This window comes from Ambystoma mexicanum, chromosome 1p (assembly GCF_040938575.1).
Source record: "Ambystoma mexicanum isolate Mex_15411 chromosome 1p, UKY_AmexF1_1, whole genome shotgun sequence".
Taxonomy (NCBI): Eukaryota; Metazoa; Chordata; class Amphibia; order Caudata; family Ambystomatidae; genus Ambystoma; species Ambystoma mexicanum.
The window spans coordinates 1,000,708,456-1,000,733,365 of record NC_090921.1 but is presented as its reverse complement, the minus strand read 5'-3'; the positions used below and the strand labels follow the sequence as shown (position 1 = coordinate 1,000,733,365).

Here is a 24,910-nt window from a genome sequence, read left to right as displayed (position 1 = left end):
TCCTTCCAAAGGAGTAGACTCCGGGGAACCCATGCAAATAGGGGGTCTGAAAGGTCCTCTAACACAAAGGGAGCGGGAAAGGAGGAAACAGTTGCAATTATGCCTATATTGCGGAAACTCAGGGCACTTTCTTCGAGACTGTCCGGTGAAACCTGCCAAGAAGGCAGTAGGAGCTGCAGTTATCAAAGTTACAAACTCTGAGCAGGGAAACGACCTCGCCCGACAAGAATAGAGGTCCTCTTGCCGAGCGTGAAAACCAGTTCCGTGACCTCGCATTTCGTGATACCTATGGTCCTCATTAGCCCTGATAATCCGGATCGATTACATGCAATTGAAGCTTACGTCGACAGCGGTGCCATCGGCAATTATGTGGATCATGGAATGGTTTTGAGGATGAATCTAACTCTTTGTCCCAAGGCTGTAAAGGACGTCATTACTACGGTGGATGGTACGGAGATAGCCTCCGGGCCAGTAACGCATACCACTCAAGAGGTGACGCTAGTAAGTCAAGATTGACACCATGAGAAGATCGTGTTCGATGTGATCAAGGCCACTCAGTTTCAGATTATTCTAGGAATACCTTGGTTAGAGAAACACAATCCTCTGATCGATTGGCGAGCAAGAACGGTCCAGTTTCCAGAATGTGTCTCTACTTGTCACCCTCCACCTGGTGTTGCACTGGCCGCAATTTCTTCAGAGACTCCCCAGTTACCTCCCGAATACCTAGAATACCAAGATGTTTTCCGGAAGGATCAGGCTAACTCTCTACCTCCTCATAGGTCTTATGACTGCCAGATAGACCTGATACCTGGATCTACTCCTCCTTGTAGTATAATTTATGCCCTCACCGAGCCTGAGAACCTTCACCTTCGACAATACCTGGATCAATACCTGGCAAATGGGTTTATTCGTCCTTCCAAGTCCCCTGCTTCTTCAGCTTTGTTCTTCGTTCCAAAAAAGGAAGGAGACCTTAGAACTTGTATCGATTATCGCTCCCTGAACCAGATCACCGTTAAGAATAGATATCCGTTACCTTTGATCCCTGAACTCCTGGACCAAGTCAGAAAAGCATGCATATATACAAAGCTGGATCTTAGAGGAGCTTACCACTTGGTACGAGTAAAAGAGGGTGATGAATGGAAGACGGCCTTCCGCACCAAGTATGGGCTATTTGAATATCAGGTCATGCCCTTCGCACTTTGCAATGCCCCGGCCGCCTTTCAATATTTTATGAACGATGTCCTCAGAGAGCTCATAGATGTATGTGTTGTTGTTTACATTGACGACATCCTCGTTTATTCTTCATCGGAATCTGAACATCGGAAACACGTGAAAATGGTCCTCGAAAGATTGCGTCAACACAAACTTTTCGCTAAGTTGGAAAAATGTGTTTTCAACGTGACTGAAGTTGAATTCTTGGGATTCATATTATCACCTGGCGGAGTGCGTATGGATTCAAAGAAGGTCGATGCAGTTCTCAAATGGCCATCACCATCCTCCGTAAAAGGTGTGCAAAGCATGTTAGGCTTCGCTAACTTTTACCGCAGGTTTATCCCCGAATTCTCTCGAATAGTCCAGCCCATCACTGCCTTGTTAAAGAAAAACAAACGTTTTGAATGGTCTACCGAGGCGGAACAAGCTTTCCAGGATTTGAAGACTAAATTTATCTCTGCACCAATCTTAAAACACCCTCGCCCCGAACTCCCCTACATCGTGGAAACTGATGCTTCAAGCCTTGCCATGGGGGCAGTTCTATCACAAAAGGACCCGGTAACCAATCAGTTGCATCCCGTGGCATTTTGGTCCCGCAAATTCTCGCCTCCTGAAATCAATTACACGATTACTGACAAGGAACTTCTGGCTATCAAGTCTGCCTTTAAGGCTTGGCGGCATTATCTGCTGGGGGCCCGACACACCGTTACTGTGATTACGGATCACCGAAACCTGCAATATTTGAAGACCGCAAAAGCCCAATCCTCTAGACAACTCCGTTGGGCATTATTCTTTGCCGAGTTTGACTTCATAATTACCTATCGACCTGGTACAAAGAACGGTAAAGCCGATGCCCTTTCTCGGATGGGAGTGGAAGAACACTTGGTCAACCCTAAACCTGTACCAATCATTCCCGAACAAAGAATTCTGGGTGTAATCGCCACAGAATCCATAGAGGAAGTTAAGGATAAAGCCAGGCAACTTGTAACTCCAGCAGACATACAGAATTGGCATCTGCAGGGAAAGGACTTTGCAGTAAAGGACAACTTATTGTATTTCCAAGAACGATTATACCTACCCAGCACAGATTTACAGAAAAAAGTAATCTCTTGTTATCACGACTCTTTAATGGAAGGTCATCCCGGTATAGCCAAGACCTCAGAAAAGATCAAGCGCTACTTCTGGTGGCCGTCTTGGAAAAAAGATATCAGAGACTTTATAATGTCCTGTGGAGTATGCGCCCAAAACAAGAGTCAAAAGGAAAGACCAGCAGGCCTCTTACGCCCTATTGACATCCCACCTCGCCCTTGGCATACGCTTTCTATGGACTTCATCACCGATCTACCTCCATGCTCCGGATACAATACGATTCTAGTAATCGTGGACTTATTCTCCAAGATGGCGCATTTCATTCCGCTCAAAGGCTTGCCAACAGCAGCAACTCTGGCCCGAGAATTTCTCGAAAACATCGTCCGACTGCACGGTTTTCCTTCGGTTCTAATTTCGGATCGAGGTAGTCAATTTATTTCTCATTTTTGGCGAAGTTGCTGTCGGTCGGCTCAAATTGATGTGAGACTATCGACCAGTCACCACCCTCAGACCGACGGACAAACCGAGAGGACCAATCAAACTCTGGAACAGTATTTACGCTGCATGCTGCAACAAACTGAAAAAACTTGGAAAGATATCCTTTGGATAGCCGAGTATGCCTACAATAACTCTGTCCATTCGGGAACTGGGAAAACCCCGTTTTTTCTTTTGTACGGCAGTCACCCTCGAACCTCGGAGTTGGATCCCCTCCAAGATCTTGAAACACCAGCAGTAGACTACCTGCATTCTACAATCACCCAAGCCTTTAAGGAAGCTGTTTCTCACCTTCAAAGGGCTAAAGAACAATACAAGAAAAGAGCAGATCAACATCGGAAGGAAGCCCCTCACTATCAAGTAGGGGATCAAGTCTGGTTATCCACCAAATATCTATCTCTAAAGGGGCCACGCACATTCAACCCAAGATACCTTGGTCCCTATTCCATCACTACCATAGTAAACCCAGTAGCGGTCAAGTTGGACTTGCCCCCGCACATTAAGATACATCCGGTCTTCCACGTCTCTCTATTAAAACCTGTGCAACCTCAAACCCGTCTAACCAAATCTCCAAAACCTATCCTAGTGGATGGAGAACTCGAGTTTGAAGTCAAAAGCATTCTGGACTCCAAGATCTCCAAATCTAAACTATTCTACCTAATTGACTGGAAAGGCTACGGCCCCCAAGAGAGATCCTGGGAACCTGCTGAATATGTCCACGCTCCTCGCCTAATCAAAAGATTTCACCGAACATTTCCTGACAAGCCAAAACCCCCGGAGAAGCCCGGTTTGGGAGGGGCCTTGAGGGGGGGTACTGTCATGATCTCCGCTTCCAAAAGGTCAGGGTTTTCCCAACTCCCTTGGAAGCAGATCCATAACCCAGGTTCCGAGTGCCAACCAGTCCCAATTGGGACCTTTTGGACCCAGTCGTGGCGCCAGTGGCACCAGGCTCATAAATATGCCCAGTCCCAGCGCTGGAAGCGCCGGGCTCATAATGCTTGGGTGGACTTACCTTCAGAAGACCATGCTGCTTACTTGCCTGCCAGTTGAGCCTCTGATCCTCTTCTGTTTGGAACTACTTTTCCTGTTGGGTGGGGCTGGAGCCACTCCCTAGATTCAGAACACTGGAACTCTTCTGGAAGGCAGGAACTCTTTTCTTACTTAGGCGTGGCTGTGGAAGGAGACACCTAAGCACTACAGGAGGCTATTTAAACCACACCCGGTGGATGAATCTTGCTTTGCGTTATTCTGCAACCTCTGCAGCAGAACGCTCATCGTGTCTTCTGCATCCGGTCCTGGGCCTAAGGAAAAAGGCTTACCATCCTGAATCCAGTCTTCAGCAACACCTATAAAGACAAGAAAGAACAGGTTAGCATTCCGGCATCTGAAAGGCAAAGGCTTACCTACTCTTCGTGCGCTCTGGAGGTCTTCACACTGCATTCCGGCATCTGAAAGACAAAAGTTTACCAACTCTTCGCACGCTCCGGAGGCCTTCGGCGCTGCATCCCGCATCTGAAAGACAAAACAAGGTGCGTTTAAAGACATTGGGGAACTTTAATACTCACGTGCCATTACTCCTTTCCACATCTAATCCAGTGGGTATTCCGGCACCCTGCAGCCGCTCCGAACTCGTACCTGCAAAATAAAAAGACAGTTAGAGCGCATAGTGAAGCAGGCAACAAGCGCTTACTTACGTGCTTCCAGGCGCTTCTATTCATCACACGGGCTCCATCTTCAACTCACTTCAGCCCGTCATCCGCCATCGCCGGAACCCTGCAAAACAAGAGACATCATTACTAAAGACTTTAAAGACATTTGAATGACTCGAAACTTACCGTTCGTGCAGTAAACGACGGACAGCAGTCCTCTGAAGTCAAGAGGCCTGCGCTGCCTATCCAGTGAAGAAACTGGTTACAGCACCCTGCCCCGAGGCAGATGGAGAGCTCGGCATTCACTTACCTAAGGTGAGAGCGTTAACCTTTGGGGGTCTACAGGAGAGGAGAAGAGGAAAGAGATAGGGACACCCCAATAACCCCAGTTCATTAACCCCATATTTTCTATCTGCAGACATCTTACTCTACACGTCAGGCATACAGTGCACAGAGGTCCAGCCCAAAGAGCCAACCGGGTGCTACACATCACCTTTGAAGATACGGTAGTCGCCCAGTCAAGACCGGCGCCTCTGCGAGAATCAGGTGAGCGTTACAGTTGCACGGCGGCAAGCATTGTTGTGAAATGTTTTGCCAATTGTAAATCGTGCTCCGCTGGCAGGCAAGCACTAGAGTCTCCCTGGAGCAAGGAACGCTCTATTCCTGACCGGCATGGGCCACGGGAAGTGAAACGAAGCAGTTTGCAGTGCAGAAGGAGGCAGATGAAGCTGAAGGCACTGTGGCAGCAGAGTGAGCGGACGCATATGCAGCAACCAGCGAGTTCACCACTACTGGGTAACCCTGATATGTTCCGTAGTCGCCCGCTGGCCATAAACGATACTTTAGTCGAACTGACTTAAAGAAGTTAAAGTAGAAGAATAGGAACTTCGTAAAGACACAAAGGTTATAATTGTATTTATAACAGTCAAAGTAATTGCCAAAGCCAACAGAGGGCAATCCAGAAGCAAGTTGATTATACCCCCTTTTGCAAGAGTGAGAAAGAGGCAATAGTTGGAAAATGCCTAAACAAGCATTGTCTAAGCCAAAGAAGAGCAAGTTGAAAGCCCATATCAGCATTTGGTTGATGTAAGAGTGGGAAAACAAGAGTTGTAGGAGAGCTGTCCTCCTGATAAAGTATTCAGCAGGAGAGGAGCATAGCTTTATTTGCATGTGGCAATCACACGAGCGGAACAAACAGCACCAAAGCGCATCATGTCTTCCCAGAAGTAGTCAATACTGATGTTGTTGAAAGTCAGAAGACTTTATTAAACTGTTTGAAGTAAACTTTATTGCAGAAGTACTTTTAGTAGTGTTGGGAGCTTTTAGTGCTCACAGGAGAGTAAACCAGGGCACAGACTTTGTAGTGTTAGTCCTTATAGGTTAGTGGACCAGGAAGAAGTAATTGAAGTAGTGTTCTGGTAAAGGCCGAGAATAAGAAGTGGCAAGACCACCAAGTATTTTGTGAAATGTTGTGCAATCATCCCGACAAAACATTGTTGGTGATATAGATGAATTGTGGAAGTGTTTCGTTTCCCAAGAAGAAGTTGTGTTGAACTCTTTGCTACAAATGGAGAAATAAAGACTTGTCATCTAGTTGAACTGCTGGTCAAATAACAAGTGAAAGACTTTCAGAGCAAGAAGAACTTTATAATCAGGACTTGGTTGCAAAACTGAACTTTTCCATTTTTGAACTGCTGATTGAAAATCCTGCTTTGAATCTGGGGAAGGGGATTTCACTGATGTTACAAGGAGAAACAGTTATTAGGTTAATGTTGGACTGAACTGTTATTTGTGTTATATCTGAATTGTCATATTTTACCTTCATGAGTTTGTTGTATGTACAAGTGTGAGGGGCAGGTTCTTTTTGTCAGAGTGTTTCCTTTAGTTTATTTTGATAGGAAGGGAAATCCGCTTCAGGGAAAGAATAGCGAGGGGTTTGTCAAACCCTTTTGAGTTAATAAAATGGCACCTTATGAAAAACCTTTAACTAGTTGTCTGCTTGCTTCACATTTCAGCCTCCTCACAATATATTATGACTATATCTTAGAAGCTATAAGTAGCATTATAAATCGCAAGCGTTCAAGCAGCCTACCTGTCCGGAGCATATTATATGCCATTCTAGCTGAAAGTAGCTTTTCAGGAGGCATGTCACAGGTGAGTCCTATACTGCTCTTGGTCTGCATCATCTCTGCAGAGGATGCTTGATGGGTGCCGATAAGCCACAACACTATGAAAGAGCCCCAATATTATATATATATATATATATATATATATATATATATATATATATATATATATATATATATATATATATGTGTATATTTTATAGGGCCTGCAGTAGCGGCCCTGTAGTTTAGTTATGGTTAAGTTGCTCAACTCATAGGAAGAGCCCATTTCGGATGGCTTATAACTTTGCAACCCCTGGATGAATCCTTAGCAATCTTTGCGAAAAAAATGTATGGCCCGTCTGAATTCTTCTGGCAAGTTTGGTGAGGTTTCATCAAGAGGGGGGGGGGGGCAAAGTTACAGGGGGGGTCCCAAATTCTTTTTTTTTCATAGACGCAATGGAAAAATAAATGTGCTCAAGCTTACAGCCCAAACCGCTTGACGGATCTTCACCAAATTTGCGGAAGGAGCAGCGGCTGGGTCCCTAAAGCGTGCTTTTGTAAATTTGGTGTAAATCCATCCAGTAGTTTTCTTTAAACCAGGCAAAAAGTAGGTCAAATAAAATTAGTGATATCTGGGTTCTGTCCACAGACTCACTTCCATGTTCGGTCTGCGGACGGGCTTTCGATTTGGCCTAGAGGGCGACGGGAGGTCTGCGGACATCGGACGCACCCACTGATTGGATGGTGAAAAGCGTGAAGTGCGTCGACTTTTTAGAAACACCCACCATGTTGGATTCGCGAACAACTGCGGGTGTCCGCGAACATCACAGTAGAAACATCTTAAAAAACACAACTTTGCACTTGTCAAACTTAAATAATCTCTGGGGAGGTGAGGGGTGATGAGGATGGGATGGGATATAGCCGTAAGAAGCCAACAAATGGGTGTTTTTCACCCACAAAGTCCGCAAACAGTCCAGATGTTCGGGTACAGTCCTGTGATGTTCCCGAACACTTCAAATGTTTGGGGACATCTATGCCTATTTCTGCATTACAGGGTTGGTGAAAAGCAGTTTTGAATTGCTTATAGCTTTGGCGCCACTCAATGAAACTACATGAAATTTTGGAATTGTATTCTAGACCCGATTCCAAATGGTTCTGGAAGGTGTGGAGCTGTTATTTCAAGAGGGAACTAAATTAGAGGGTGGGGGGTCCCAAAATATTGTAAATGCTTATAAATGCGGTGCCATTTGATGAATCTGCACAAAAGTTAGCAAACCGATTCTATATCCAGATCTAAACGCTGTAGCAAAGTTTGGTAGGGACTTGTCATCAAAATTAATTTAACATGTGATGTCATCAGTGATGTCATCAATGACATTTGTGATGTCATCTTTGATGTCCTGGCTGTTTGTTTTAGCAGTGCACGGTGGTGGCGCGAGTTATGGTTGCCTAGCTTACCATAACTGGTGAATTTCGGAGGTTTTTTTGGTTTTGCTTGTAACCATAATGTCTGTTTAACAACGTTTTTTCAGTGAATACGTGTGTGCGTGCATGTGTGTGTGTGTCAGTCATGTGACACCTGTGCAGAGGGATTTTCTATGATGTACTGGGCTCATCCGATATGCTAATTACTGACCTCGAACCAACGGCCCACCCTGAGGCACGGGATTGATCTTCAGGCCTTGGCATGGAAGTTTAACATTGTTTAGCAGACATCTGGACACCAGGAAAAGCCTCAGAAGAACGTCCAGCAGCACGTCCTTTGGAGCTCGGGGCCAGCTGTGAGTTTCAGCTTATAAGTCTCTTTTAATGGCTGGGTGGAGGCCTATCTGTACCCTCCTCTCAATTACACCACCTAGACTACTCATCGGGGGATCAAGGCCTTGTGTTGTTGTTCTGACTCAGCCTGTATAGTATAGGCTGCCAGTTTGGGTTTGAAACGTTTACGTACCCCACAGTTCTCTTTGGCGTAGTCTTTCAGAAGGCAACAATTACAATTACAGTTTGCCACTGGTTGAAGAACGATGTTGCTGGGTAAAGACAGACAATCAATGTCAGACTGTGGTGTTGAAAGAATTTTCAAAGTTGGAACGTCCAACGAAAAGACGGCAGGCATCCAAAAAACTTTCTACGGTTGCACATGCAGCAAGAGGACAGCATCTTGAGACTGCTCCAGCTGCCAACTCAAACATCCTAAGAATAATATCCTGCCATCCCAGTACCCGCAACGGGTAAATCATGCAATCCATCCTGCAGAGGCCCGTGCATACAGTGATCCTTCTCTGGGTGTGCTAGCAGCCGTGAGAGAGCAGGACATGGTGAGGCCTTCCCGGACACCCGTGCGGTCAGACGTTACCAGCGTGCTGGATGCCCCACGCAGTGCCCCAGGCACTAAATAACTTGCCAGTTATGGCCCACGTGCCCAGGGCCTGTGTAATAGCAGAGGTCACAAGCACCCTAAACATCCTGCTGCTGGGGTCCTACTGGAAAGCTGCGCGTGGCATATCCGTGACCTCCACTTTTCCTCCTCTACAGGCGATCATCGCCTACGGCATTGAAGGGGATCCAGATGCCGCATTGCGGTGAATGTGAGGTGAGGAGGGGTGTGCCAGAAGAGAGGTTCCTACCGCTGCGGGTCCGGAGAAGTGACACGGTGCACAGAGGCAATGAGGACATCATGGTGAATCCCAAACAGCAAACTAAAATGGACCACTATACTGAATCAGGCCACCCTCCCCCATGAACTTCACAACCCTGAACCAAACATTGTTAGCGCTGAAAGATAGTATGGATATGCTGGGCCAGAAGATCGACAGCCTAACCTGCAAAGTGGACATTTCCGCGGTGCAAATAGAGAAACTGCAGGTGAATGTCTGAAGCAGAACACCGAATTGGCGAGTGGGATGATAAAATAGCGAAACTGCAGAGCGAGGTCTCAACACTTCAACAGTGCATGAAGGAGGTTGTGGCAAAGAACAACAACCTGAAAGGTAGATCATGGCGCAACAATCTGCGCATTGTGGGAATGCCTGAATTGACTGGCATCGACAAAATGGTGACATTTATGAAACGTCTACTAATGGAATTGCTGGACAACCCATCAGTGTCACTCACATCTGTATATTGTTGTGAGTGTGTGCATCGATCCTTAGCCCCGAAACCACCGCCAAGTGCCCCGGAGAGACCAATCATTTGCCGGCATATTTAATGTTCTTTTTTAAACCTTTATTTATCATTTTGTAAAAACACAGCACATTAAACAACAGTCTAACCCATGCATACACCATCCAATCACCCCCTGGCCCCTTTCACACAGACTATTTTGAACAAGTGAGATTGTTAACGGCCCTGGCCCAATACAAGTCCACCCGTTAAAATAATTAAAAAAAGAACAATTACTTTTAGTGGTTCCTATCCAATTCACAGGAAATCTGTCTGCCCCACTGTTAGGTTCATCAGTTTAATCAAGTGTTTTCAGCAAGTAACCCCTTAGTGGGCCCCATTTATCTTTTGGTCAACATCAAGGTAGTAACATATTTCCATATTGGGTTTCCTATGTCTCGCAGTAGGCCAGAAGTCGCAACCAGTGCTGGAGAGTAGGAGGAGTGCCTCTGTACCATGCCCCTACCGCCAAAGTTCTAGCCGAAATGGAAACCATATTTAAAACCACCCCAGTTTGTGTCTATCTCCGTTGCCCTGATGACCGAGGACGCCGGTCGACCCAGACTCTCCCGGCCTCCCTGTAGTCACAGAGGGTCCGCGGCACGAGGCATCGATGTCACAACGCCACCCGGCACGTGACGTAGCAGTGTCCTCGTTCGTCAGGACAACAGAAATACACACAAATGGGTGTGCATGCTCGCCACCATTGCGAGCTGAACGCACGCTACTGAAGGTAAGTTACAGGCTCATGGACGCCTGTTGAGCATTTGTATACAGTCACTTACCTATGCTTGGATCTTTTACAGATCTTTTTGCAAAAGCCTTCTGTGATTGCGCAATACATTTGAAGATAATAACCTTAAATGCGATTTTTCCCACAGATTAATTTAACCTTTTTCCCAGTCCAAAAAGCACTCTGTTACCATTCACAGACACAAAAGGTCCATCCATTAAGGTACTGTGTTTTCCAAAATTATATTGCAATTGACCGCCACAATGAACTGCAGCCACACTCTTTATTTTACCTTCTCTTTTCTCTCTCTTCCACAGTTATTCACACGCTACATTAATTAATTTGGTATTTATCTAATGTTTAGATGTTGGATTTTGTTGATCTGATTTGTTCGATAACGATGCAAATGTACCTTCTTTATTTTACCTATGCATATAATGTAGTGCTCAGCCCTGAAGATGGATGTATATTCCTAAATACACTGGCTATGAGCCTTTACCGCTAAGTAAGCTGTTTTCCTCCACTTTGATTCACCTTGTTCGATTAAAAATCTTTTTGCACAACTAGTTGAAAGCATGGGATACTATTTTCACTATACCACAACTTGTCAACTTGCTTGTAGAAGAGCAGTCTGTAAGCGGTTTACTGGGTAGTTTTGCCCAGTTCTTCTTTTACTTATTTCTTGGATCCCTGTGTCATAGGATCTTTATTCACCAGATCGCTCCTGCATAACCTTTTTTAGATTCAATTTACCTGGAACCTGAGCAGGATCAGAACATATGAACTATTGTGGTGCCCACCTTTTACCGCTCACAAATGTGTTACACAACTAAGTCCGGTTTACCTAGCTGAAGTGTTAGAGAGTAAACTAGTGACTCGAGGCATCAGATCTAACAACTTGAACTTGTTGAAGGTTCCCAGATGTAAACTTTCACAGGTAGAGAAAGGGGCCTTCTTTGTAGCAGCACCAAAGTCCTGGAATTTGATACCCCGGATCTTAGGGCAATGAAACCCACTGAAACGTTAACAAAAAATGAAAACTTTGCTCACCGTCTATATTAAGCTAATGACGCTTGCCTGTGGTCTTTCGTTGTGACATTTGTGCAGTAGTTTGTTGTTCTGCTAGTTCTTTGTCTTTGCGCCCGTATGCCCCTGGGCCACTTGGTGCGCAATATAAATGCAAAAAAATGTAAATAACAAATGGCAAGAGGCTTCAGCAAATAATGAGAAATGCTGTGCCTCACCAAGTTAGTGTATTGATGTTGCAGGAGACTCATTTGGGATTGGGTGAGAAACAGCCTGTGTCTCAGGGCTGGGAAGTACATAGGCATGGTGCTCCATATTCCACTTATTCAAGGGGGTTGCTACTTACATCTTCTACTCCATGGGATTCAAACTGCATGACATTTGTGATGACAATGGCCACTATGGAACAAGTTACTTGTCTGTAACTATTGTTCTCCAGCATGGGTCTGGCACAGATTCACATGCCCATGAATATTCCCCGTCGTCAGGCCAGGAATCCTCAGTTAAAAAAAAAAACTGTTTAACTTTCACTTTCAAACTGTATTTCTCATCGAAACCAATCACTGTACTCTGGGTCATACCGCCACCAGCCATTGACTGCCCTCTCCCCAAGCCCCTGCTCTGGCAGCCATCTTCAGTTTTGGTAGCATGTAAAGTGGCAGTTTGACCAAGAAGAGCAGCAGAAGGGCAGCAGGGAGGGTTTGCATGTGAATCCATGCCAGACCCATGCTGGAGAACAATAGTTACAGGCAAGTAACTTGTTCCTTCTCCAGCATGGCGTCTGGCATGGATTCAGATGCTCATAAATAAAGAATACATAACAGTACAACATTACACAACCACGGGAGGTGTCAAGGCTCAACAGAAGCAATTACTCTTACTTCCGGAACAAGCTCATCTTCAAGCGAACAGGTTGCGTAGCACTGCTTGGCCGACCCTGGACTCCTCCCTGGAATCCTGGTTGATGCAGTAGAATCTCGTGAAGGTGTGCATAGACCTCCACGTAGTGTGATGCAGCTGGAGAGCCACCTTGGGATGGAAGCCTTAGACAAGGCCTTCCCATGGTTCACAGGACCAAAGTTCATAAAGAGTTGAGACGTCTTCCGAAAACTCTTAGGGCGTGCCACGTACAACTTCAGAGCATGAGCAACGTCCTTTCAGCCGGGGACAAAGGTTTCGGACAGAACACAGGCAACACCAAAGGCTTGTTGAGGTGGAATTCTGAAGGAACCTTGGGCATAAAGGAGGGGTGCGTCCGCAGCACCACCCTCGATTTGTGAAGTCAGAAAGGGCCTAGATCTCACCTACCCTCCTGGCATGGGTGATGGCCATGAGGAAAGCCGTTTTCCACGAGAGGAACTTGAGAGGGGCCTAATGTGAGGGCTTGAGGGGAGCCCTCATGAGCCTCGTCGGCACCACGTTCAGTTCCCACGCAGGGGCCTTCACCAGCAGGAAGGATTGGAACATTCCTTTGAGGAACTCCTTGACGAGACGGTTGGACCAACGAGAAGATCGTCCTGGAGACCTGGTGTAGCGGGAGATAGCCACCAGATGTCCCTTGACAGAGGCGAGCGCCATCCCGGCCTTGGCCAAGGACCACAAGTATGGAGGAATCTGTAGAGCTGTGACCCTCAGAGGGTTAGTCTTCTGTGCTCGGCACCACGTAGCAAAACGCTTCCACTTGTGAACGTAGCACTTAAAATTCGATGACGCTCTGGCCTTGGCAAGGACCTCCCTGCAGTCTGCCAGCAACTTGTATACTCCGAACTCTTAAGGCTGAAGGAGCCAAGCCCTCAGGTTCAGCGCCTCCTTCTCTGATGAGCAGATCCGTGACCACTGGCAGCTTGATCAGAGGTGACAGTGACAGGCTGAGAAGATCCGGGTACCAAATCTGCCTTGGCCATGCCGGGACGAGGATCATCCTGCATGAGCACTGTTTGAGTTGATTGATGACTCGCAGCAGGAGAGGCAACGGAAGGGAATGGGTATAGGAACATGCCTTCCCACAGGAAGGAAAACGCATCCCCCATGCCCCTCGGCTGGAGGAAACTGCTGGTAAATTCCTGGCATTTGGAGTTTGTCGCAGTCTCAAAAAGATCGATCTAGGGTCTGTGGTCCACCTGGTCCTGTCGAAATTACCTCTTGTGTCAGGAGCACAGCTACATGCTGCATCCTGATGGTGTTCTGGACTCCCGCCAGGTGAAAGGTGATGAGGAACATCTCTTGGGCGACGGCCCAGTGCCACAAATCCTGCATCTCTCTGGAGAGCACTGGGGATTGGGTGCCCCGGTGCTTCCTGATGCAGAACATTGTGGTAGTATTGTCTGTGAAGATCCTCACCACTTTGCCCTTGAGGGATGGAAGGAACTATTTGAGGGCCCAGAACACTGCCCGCAGCTCCAGGATATTGATGTGGAGACGTTCGGTGTGGGCTCCCCAGCCCTCCAGAGAAGAATCTATGGTAACCGTCTTCTGGTACGGGGGGCTCTGAAATCCTGGCCCTTGGTAATGTTGGAGCGTATGCCCCACCAGCTTATCACTCGACGTAACTCCTTGCCAAGAGCAATCTTGCCTGCAAAGCTTCCGGATACTTGGATCCAGCGAGCCCCCAGGAACTCCTGGAAAGGTCGCATCCGCAACCTGCAGAGCCAGATCAGGTAGATGCACGACGACATCATGCCACGGCGGTCTTCAGTGCCAACAGTCGTTGCACCTTGCCCAGCAGGGCTGCTATGCTCTCTTCTAAGGGAGCCGCCAGGCAGGATACTGTGTTGTGTTTGGCCCCCAGGAACAGCGTGTTCTGCGATGATATCAAGCAGTTGACAGAGAACCCCACATCTGTCAGCAGCCGGATGGTCGCCTCCATGTCGTCTACGGCCGTCTCCCTTGACTTTGCCTGGATGAGCCAGTCGTCGAAATACCGGTACACTTGAGACATGGATGGGCCACCACTGGCGCCAGGCACTTCATGAACACCCTGGGCGCCGACTTCAGTCCGAAGGGGAGGGACTTGAATTGGTAGTGTCTTCCCTGTACCATGAAGCGCAGGAACGTCCAATGCGTCTCCTGAATGGGGACATGGAAGTATGCGTCCTCCAGATCCAGCAATGTCAAGAAGTCTCCTTCCTCCAGTTGGCCGAGCATGTGCTGCAACGTGACCATCCTGAATTTTTGGGACTTGAGGTATTTGTTGAGATGCCGCAGGTCTATAATGGGCCTCCAGACCCCGGACTTCATCCTTACCAAGAAGTATCTGGAGAAGACTCCGGAGCCCCGGAGTCGCTTTGGAATCAGCTCTATCGCCCCTTTTCTTATCATGGTCCGTACTTCCTGCAGGAGCGGAGGGATGTGCTGCTCCTGCCGGGCCATTGAAGGCATCCGCTGACACTTTTGCCAGCACTCGAGTGTGTCCATGAGCGAGAGCGTCCAGCACCCTTCAGTCAGTGGAGATCATCTTCCACTCTGGTCTCCCACCGGGGTGCATGGGAGGGGGCCTGACTTCCTGGCCGGTTCAGTCTTGCTTCGGGGCCTGCACGTTGCATAGGGGGCGATGATCACATTGGCCAGCTCTACCGAAAGCCTTGGAACGGCCTCTGTAGGCCTCCTGGGTCGTGGACCTGGAGGGTTGACGGTACGATGAGGACCCTCTGCCGAAACCTTATGAGGATCTGGCAGACTTCCCGCCGGAGACGCGAAAGGAACAGCGTTGCTGCTGAAGAGTGCCCATGGCATGGGCTGTCCCTGTGTCAGTCTTAATCGCCTGCAGCGACTCGTCGACGGCCTTCCCAAAGAGGTTGTCCCCGTCGAAGAGCATGTCCAGCACCCTCGTCTGGACCTCCTGGCAGAAGTTGGTGGCGTTCCCCATCTGCCGGAACCCAGTGTCTCCGTTGTCCAGGGCCGCTGTGATGGCATGGTCCAATGCCACCTCCTCTTCCTGGAGGATGGAAATCGCCTCAACCCGTTTGTCGTCGGACAGGAACTCCTGAATCAGGGTCATTTTATATCACAGTTCCCTGTCATACCTGGTTACGATTGCAAGTGCGTTGGCCGCCTTGACTGTTGATGTCACAGAGTAGATCACCTTTCTTCCCATGGCATTTAACTTCTTGTCCTCGATATCTGGAGGGACAGAGGATGAAGATGAGGAGTTAGATGACTTCTTCCTCGCTGCGGCGGGACCACGGATTCTGGGGAAGGCTGTGATCGTAGGTACTTGGGTGCGGACTCCGGCACCTGGTACTTTTTCTCCAGCCTATCCCTCTTGGCCGGGGTTATGGCCGGATTCCTCCTCAAAGCTAGGCCCTCCTCCCAAACGTCATCCAGGAGAGGCACCGCCATGATGGTCTTCCTCTTGGCCTCGTGCCGTTGGTAGAGGAAACCTTCCTTCTTGGTCTCTTCTGGCATCAGTGGGAAGAGTTCAGACGCTCTGGCGACCATGGCATGGAACAACCCCCCCTCAACTGGGGGAGAAGCCCTTGGCTGCAGCAAACCGCCCGCTGTGGTGATGTCGTCAGTAGTCTTTATGGCCGAGTCCATGTCCGGGTCCCTAGCCGGGGGAAGGCACGTGGCGCTTGTGTGGACGTTGATGTGGCGGTGTAGGATGATGCTTCTTTTTCATCAGAGGTTGATCCAGGGCCACCGGGGCCAGAGCTGGGGCCAGTGTCATTGGCATCCTTTTCTGAATTTCCAACACCATGGTGTGCAGGGTCAAAAGGATGTCCAGCGATAGATCTCTCAGAAGAGTCGGAGTGGTAGGCCTACTGGGCCCAACGCCGTTGTCGGCATTTCCACCGCCATTGTCTCCATCGGCATTTCCGCCGTCGTCGTCCCCCACTTCCTCCTGGATTGTATGTATGGACAACTGGTCCTCCTCGACCGAGGAAGAAATATCCGTGCCCTGGAGTAATAAATAATAATAATAAATAATAATAATAAAATAGTACAGTCGGTCCTGAGGCCTCCCCCATCACCTTTTTTGCATTCTGAGAGGTCGGGTTCCGGCTTAGGGATGGCATCCTTTTTTCCGGTGTCTTCTCCACTAGCCCGGCCAAGGCCTCCCACCTCGGGGGTAGGCATACTCTGGGTAACCCGGGGCTACCTTGACTGAGTCAGCCCCTTTGGCCTTCGAGAGGGCAGCAGCCACCAATTCGATAGTTGAAGATGACTTCACCTGGACCGCTTGGGGCTTCTGGAGCAGGTCTGTCGCCTTTTCTTGAACCTTTGTCTTCTCTTTTCCTGTAACTTCGCAGAGTTCGCCGATTTTCTCTTCGAGGAGGAGCTGGAGCGATGGCTGGAGATGGAGAAGATGAACGAGGGGTTTAGCGAGTGGACAGTCATTGGCTGGGGGCAGTATGACCCAGAGTACAGTGATTGGTTTAGAGGAGAAGTACAGTTTCTAAGTGGAAGTGTTTGTTTCTTTTACAGAGGATTCCCAGCATGACTATCGGGAATATTCATGAGGATGTGAAACCATGCCAGACCCCATGCTGGAGAACTTATAACGGTGGGGGAATTGCTGGGTTTACAAGTTTTGTTGGTCAATATCATGGATACGCCAAAATTCTTGTTTTATTCATGCGCTTGCTACCTACACAAATAAGATGGACACAAAATAATTTGGGAGTGGGGATTTTAACATGGCACTCACACTGGACATGGATAGGTGCAACTCAGCGCAGATGCAGGTCCCAAAGCCAGTGGCAACTTGGAGAGGAATTGCTGAATACCATGGATTTTCTGTTGCATATCGGCATACGTACCCGTCAAAGAAGGAATATACAAATTATTCAAGTGTATATGACTCTGCGTCCCAATAGGAATACAACCAAATCCAGGTCCCCCAAGTGGAGGTTCAAAACCAAGCACTGAGTGATCCGGTGTTCAGGGAGGAGATAGACCAGGACATCGAGCAATACTTCCATCATAATACTGATTCAATTGCAGATGTAAACATCATTTGGGAGGCCTGTAAGGTATGTATTGGAGGTAGCTATATTGCCAAGGATGGAGGCATATTGAAATCTTTTAGGGTGCGTCTGGAGGCTGAAATAAAAGTACTGGAAACACAACAGACGAGGTTGGGGGATAACCTAGTTTCTCAACAGCTATTGGAAGCAATGCAGGAGTTTGCTGAAATAACCGCTAGCAAGGTTAAATATTTGATGGGTCTGACCGTAGCCGTGACTTATGGGAAGAGGGGAAATCGCCCGAGCAGAACTCTAGCCTGGACTATATTGAAAGAAAAGGAATATACTGTCATCCTAGAGATAGGAGGGGCTGGGGGGGGGGCAGGGGAAAAAGTGAAAGATAAGGAGAGAATAGTATGAGCCCCCTATACTATGCAAGCGAACGCTGACCTCACAGAGATACACTCCTTCCTAGCTCACGAGGCATTAGGATGGTTGAAACGGACCGGACTGTACACCTCAATAGCGCCCTGACAGAGGACTAAATCAAGAAGGTAATATTATCATTACCAAATAATAAGGTGACTGGTTGACCACAGACCAGGTTGACCACACGGAATATGCAGAGGAGTTGTCCCCACATTTACTATGAATGTATGAGCATCCATACAATACGGCTGCCTACCAGAATCCACATGTTGGGCTCTTATTACAGTATTATTAAAGCCCAATAAAGAACCATGGAGATTTGCATCCTATAGACCACTTTCACTAGTGAATACTGACAATACAATATTAGCACAATTAGCAAATTGCCCACTTCTGCATATGCCCGCCTTACTATTGTTGGATCAGGCCGGCTTTGTTCCAGGGAGATTGACCCAGAACAATTTGAGGAGACTGTTTGCCCTCCAGCATAATAGCGACATGGCGATCCCTGCAGTAGTTTAATCTCTAGATGCAGAGGAGGCGTTTGACTTTGAGGTACTACGCAGGTCGGGATTGAGAAACCTCTTTCTGAAATGCGCTGTGGTTCACAATTGTATTTGTATTCTTAAATCAAAAGAGAGTGCGCTCGAAATTCTTAGCACACATACCTGATTGACCAAACACTCATAATTGCACCTACATTAAGATTGTTATTAGAACCAACATAATTCACTCATACATCTGTGTAATAGCACAAATGACCAAATTTCCTACTTTAACTCATTAGAGCATGCACAAGTGTTTCCCCAATCACGGCATTGTACAGGTAATATTTGTATCAATCCATCAGTAAGAACAGATATCAAAAAAATGAATTTGCATACAGTCTGTGATCACACTGTTAATACAGTTCCATCATCAATTATTAGAGTTCTCTTGATCCTACATTCGTCCTATTTGCACATAGACATAATTAAAGACAATCGTACATTATGCTCTTTCTCAATGCACAGTTCCTTAAAGGATAATATCTACAAAGAGAAGTAGAGAATAACAAATAGTTTTATGGGTAAGAGAAGAAGAAGAAAAGGAGGTAAGCAATCAATTCTTTGCTAGAACATTTCCAGATTTTTCTACACCAATTCAGAACTATTCTTAAAATCTCAAAATAGTGTCCGTTATTTTAACTTGAGGGCCCAACCCATCCTTACTGTCCTGTATCTCCCACAAATGGACAGCATGATTCATTATAAATCCAATTTAAGCTAAATCAAAATAAAGGAAAATGAAACTCAATGGATACTGTGCCTCTCTGCCAGTTATTATACTCCATTTTAGTGCTCAAATAGCCCTTATAAAACCATTTTACCTACTAATTGATCTTTAAATATCTTGAAAAGGATTACATTATAGATCCATTCCGCTCATTCGGTCTGTAAAGCACTGGGTGGTCAATATTTATTCCACAGCCTATGACATAAGGCAATTCTCTATTAGTAAGTTTCTAATTGAGTTTTTACTAAAAACAATTTGAAGTTACCCACAGATTATAGGTGTTTGTATAACTAAAGGGTATTTCTAAGTAAATGTCTACCTGTGATTGGAGGCCAATCCTTGTTATGTTTCATTCAATCTACAATGTGTTCTACACCATAGGTTGCCAGGAAATCCTGTCCCACAACAAAATAGCATCTCCATATACTTAGTGGTTGGTAATGCATGATCTCACAATAATTGCCATTAATTACCTTATATATACTTATTCATCTTAGTCCTTATGAGTAGCAATTAGTCTTGACCTTGTTTACACTATATAGCCAGATTTAGAATCTAAAAACAAGGGGGACCAGCCTCAGTAAATTCCAAAAGATAATTCAATATATGATCCAAAGCTTAGATATTCAAAAAATATGCTGTTCTAGTTTCTACACTTACCAAATCATCAGAACATTGTTTCACAAGGAGCAGCAATGTCCCACGTGTAGTATTGCCGCCATCTGATGCACAATGTTCATAGTGTCATGCTGTGATGTATTGTGATGCAGTGATGTCATCCGCATCATGGCATCACCACACCACTACGTTTTCAGGCTATTTTGACCGGGATCACACGGTATAACAAGAAAAACATTACCATCTTGGTTTCATCCATCTGCATGAGGATGATTAAAACTGTACGGGTAGATATAGAGGATAAGTTGAGCAAGAACGTGGGAGGGAACTTTAGATAGGATAATCCTGGACCATCAGTGCAAGATAGCTTGTATGTACGCTAGGAAAATAGGTATAGACTCACCCCTATCAAGTATTTATATCACATGTATTATACCCCAGACCCCCTACAACTTCATTCCTATTCCCTTGAGGAGTTGGCGAGTGCGGTAGATGCCGTTGCATATCGACAGACTTCCTGCACCTAGCGTGGCACTGCAAGGGTGTGCATAACTTTTGGAGACAGGTTATTGAGGTCATGAGGGAAATGATGGGATATACGATCTCAGATGCATCTTTGAATTATTAGTTACTGGGAATATTTGATGGCAAGAGCATGTCTACAAACAGATTTAAGTATGGCTTCTACAATAGCATGATCATTTATTGCCAGTATGAAGGCATCATGAGTCAGACACAGACAACAGGCTCAAGTTTGTTGAACAAAGTTTTATTAACTCAAAAAGGCAGGATGAAGTAATGCCTAACTTGCCCTATTCGAAGGTGGGATTTCCCTACCTAAAGAAAACTAAGGATAGTCTGCGTCAGGACGTCCAAAGTAATTATATGTCTATGTCCAAAACCTACAATTGCCCGCACAACTAACTACATAGAATTTAGCATCAAAAACGAATAGTGTTCAAAATAAAGTTCAGAGCTTCTTCTAGCTCTTGGCTTGTCATCAGCTTCCCTTTCCCCAAGTTCAGAATAGTTCATAAAGCACAAGGGTTCCCTTCCCCAAGAGTTCAAATCTTCCAGCTTTAAAAACAACACTTGGCTTCCAAGTCACCTAAATGGTTATTGCAACTTTTTTTGTAGGTGCTTTTCCATTCAGGGGCATCCGGTCTAGGGGCAGTTACCGGACCACACGGCCCACCCAATACAGGTCAAGCAATTTATTCCCCTTCTTAACTGCTTTTCCATCAACACCAGTTCACTGCTTCTCCTTAACAGTGATGCTTGCTTCCTTCACGTGTCACACTCTTATGACATTTTACCATGGTTTGGTTGGCCACCATAAACGTGTTACACTTTCTTATGTTTCCTTGACTCTTGCCAATGCTGGTTTCTTTATAACAAAGTTGCTTGCACTCTTTTGGCTTTGACCAATGTTGCATTTCTCATACATTACAACTCTGTGTTCTCTTGGCTTTGTCAGCACTTGTTTCTTAAGTAATACAGTCTTTTGGCTATTGCCAATGATTCGTCTTTCATATAATATGGTTCTTTGTTTCAATAAAGTTCACAAATTTCCCTTCAGTAAGATTTACCATCTTCCTTTCACTCCTCATCAGTCAAGAGTGTTCACAACTTGCTTTCATTTCGTTCGGTATTCAAAATGACTTATTACAAATAGCAAAGCGTGTTTTCGTTTAATTTTATGTCCATTGCTTGTTTTCCATCACTGCCTGCCAGCCCGGTTTTCCCCCTTCTGTTTGCACTCACCAGTTGGATTTACCGCTTCTTGCGAGGTACCCCTCCGCCATGGGTTTCTTTCTTCCCGTGCGGTTCCTAGTGGTCTTCAGTGGCTCACGCTCACCCAGTAGTGCTTCCTCTGCGACTCACACAACCGCTTCCTTCAGTCCCACCAGTCTCCTTCCTGCTGCATGCCATCGGCCTCCAGCATCCTGTACCTTCGCTTTCCGCTGCATAAACTCTGCACTTTGCTGACTTTGTTTCCATCTTGATTCAGGCTTTTAAAGTTCCCGCCTCCAGGCCTATTCCAAAAAGGACTATATTGCTTACCACTAAAGCAGTAGTCCCGTTTTACTCCTCGTCTCAGTATGTGACTGGGGTCGATGTGTCGGCACAACAAAAATGAGGAAGTGATGTTTCAGTTGACTTTCTCGTCCCAGTAGTCTACTGGTGTGTTTTGGGGAATACATTAGGGAAACAACAGGGAAATGGCTGACAAAAGCCTTTAAAGGTGGGAGGAATGGAGGGTTCATTGTGAAAAGGAAATGGGGGAACCATGTCTCACCTAAGGACGTCCTCTCCCCAATCCCCCAGTCTCCTTCACCCAGGTGATCCTCCCTCGCATATCCACCCCCAGGGTAAGGATCCAAAAGCCATGGCCATTCCCTGGCCACCCGAAAAGAGGATACCAGGGGAAAAGAAGTGAGGACGCCCTCAGGTTCCTCCCACCAGGTGCTGGTGTAAACGTCCATCCCACACACGCATACACTGGTTGAACGTCATGTCAGATTGTGAAAAGAAGGAATCACAATACGCAATGACACTAGCTAATAGAACTAGACCACGAGACATATGGGCCCCTCTGAGAAGTTATTTAGATGTTCCTATACAGTGTGTCAGTTCACTCTGAATCAGGATAGGGGTAGGGTGTCAGTCCAAGTGATCATAAGGAGTGAAATCCCCCACCCCCAAGTGCACCACTTGGTAGCTCAGCTGCGTAGATAAAGCAGCTGGCAAAGATCATAAAGGCTATGGACACAACATATGGTATAAAGGGATGCACCTGCTGTTTAGACTACATGAGGGGAGGGAAACATGATAAGTTGTATATAGGTAATGGCCTGATCTTCTATGTGAAGCAGCGTGGAGCAGTATCACAGTTTAACTAACTATTACACTGTGCAGTTGATGTGTTTTTGATGCTAACTTTATAAATAATAAAAAGTAAATATTGTTAGGGATCATGAATAGCTGTATAAGTACGGTCAGGATAGTGTGACAGGAATGCTCTTGTCAACGCCACCTTTTTAAGTTGGAAGTAAACAACTTATATTACACACCAGACCAACCCATAGATGGCAGATTATGCAAAGCATGTGAATCCAAACAGAGTCACAAGCCTCAAATATATCAGGTGTTAGTTACCTTTAAAAGTCTTCCTGTGTCTTGCATTTGTATGCATTTGTATTATTTGAGTGATATGAGGTGAATTGGCCCCTGGATGCAAGAAATAAAAAGGCCAGAGTCAGTGGGGGGCATGCCTCTAAGTAAAAAGGCCTGCCCTGAAATAATGTGGAAATTAGGCCCTGCACTTCCAAAGCAAAAAGGAGTGAAATTTGGCCTCAAAACATTGAGATGCATAAACATGCCAATTGCCTGGCATAATGGAAAGACATGTGGAGAGGTTTGCCAAATTATGGGAGAGCTGAAGCAACATTCTCAGAAACAGCAGTGCCCAGAATGTTAAATGAAAACGTTGAGATCCTTTGCAGCAGAATGAAGCATTTTTACTGTGAAAGAAACTAATGCATCTAAAATTCGTTTTTCCCTTTAAACAAAAACTATGCTTAGCAAAACGTTCACAAGACTTTCAAAAGATGAACTTGGTTTCTGTCCATCATGAGCCCATCATATATCACAACGGATGGGTAACCCCTATGCCATGGAACTGGGGAACAACAAAATTACAAAAAAAGATCCCGAAGGGAAAAAGGGAGTTCACATGGAGGAGTACTGTATTAATTTAAGTACTCAATTATGGAAATAGAGGCGAGGAAGAAAAGGAGAGCCCAGTCATAAATATTCACATTATCATTTTTAATTAGTAATTTATTACCATTATAAAATTGCATAATATATAAACATCAAATCAACAATAAAATCGATGAATTGATTATAAAATACTTGTCAAATCTAATGCCTCAAGCCATTCAATAGCAGTTTAGTTGCCACAATTCGTAACCTCATGTTACTCAAGGTGAAGCATCGCTGTCTCATTTTAAATTCCATCCAAATAGTCAAAGTGCTATGGAGAGGGCAAATAGTTAACAATTGAATAAAGTGCTAAGTGCAACCAAGTGCTAAGTGCCAAGTTGTTAACAAAGAAATAAAGTACTAAATGCAAAAAAAGTGCTACGTGCCTACTGTGCATACATGATCTTAGAATATCATAACAGTTTCGGCGAATTCAACCATTCTGCCTCCATTGAGCGAGTCAGTAGTCGCCTTCCTCAGGGCGCACTAAATATTGCAAATAAAAAATAAAAACCTGGAACGAACTAATGCTTAAATTTTTTGTCTATCATTCAGTAGTTCTTGCAGGTAAAACTTTGTACAATTCATAAGAGCTTGATTGTAGATCTGAAAGTCTGTGGGAGACGTTGACCCTTAATGAAACACATTAAAACAGACAAAATAGAAAAAACTGAAAAAAAACTTTGTTAAAATACAGAGTATAATGAGTGAGCCTCCTAATTTTCGATGCCTCTAGCCATGGAAATAAAACCTGGGGATATATATACATATTCACCTAAGTTGGTCCAGAAGTGGTGCCGAAAAATGTGTTTGTTTCGATCCGCCACCCAAACAGGACTGGTGATGCAAATAAATTTACATCTACAAAAGACAAAAATAAGAAGCTAAAAGAGATATCACTAGATTATCTCAGACTTCGATTGCTAAGACACAGTGTCCCCTGTCTCCACAGAGAGCAGATCAATATGTTACCCCTTCTATTACCAACCTTAAATTGTAGAATGTTTTAGCCTCTAATCGTGTCTGCAATCGACTCTATAATAGATAAGGATAGGGAATATTCCAAATCTTCGAGTCTTCGACGGTGTGGGATCAAGTTGGAAGGAGAGGCCAACAAATGCTAACCCGTAGGTGAAAAAACCCTAAGAAAAAGGTATAGAACAAGGTTTGCATATTAAAGGTTGGAAGCTCACCTTGCATTTCTTCCATGGCTAAATGCGATGGATACGAACCTCAAATTTACTATGACAGCCAATAGCACCTCTTTGCCGTTCTTGGATTTGTTAATCAAGAACTTTGAGGGCTGTATTATTGTTGACCTGTACCGAAAAGAAACTGATCGGAACACTATTTTAAGATTCGACAGTTTTCATCCTGAATCATTGCGCAAGAGCATTCCTTATAGTCAGTTTCTCAGGGCTAGACGAAACTGTACTAAAT

At 45.7% G+C, this 24,910-nt stretch overlaps 1 protein-coding gene and 1 long non-coding RNA gene across 5 annotated transcripts in view; both read right to left on the bottom strand.

The window, feature by feature from the left end:
- The window catches only part of VAC14 (VAC14 component of PIKFYVE complex), a 1,997,670-nt gene that overhangs the window by 1,381,665 nt on the left and 591,095 nt on the right, over window positions 1-24,910 (bottom strand). The window lies entirely within an intron of this gene.
- On the bottom strand, window positions 23,993-24,609 carry LOC138582982 (uncharacterized). Its single transcript, XR_011305130.1, has 3 exons — window positions 24,459-24,609; window positions 24,246-24,331; window positions 23,993-24,102 (listed from the first exon to the last, which is right to left on the bottom strand). It is a non-coding gene; the product is annotated as an uncharacterized lncRNA (long non-coding RNA).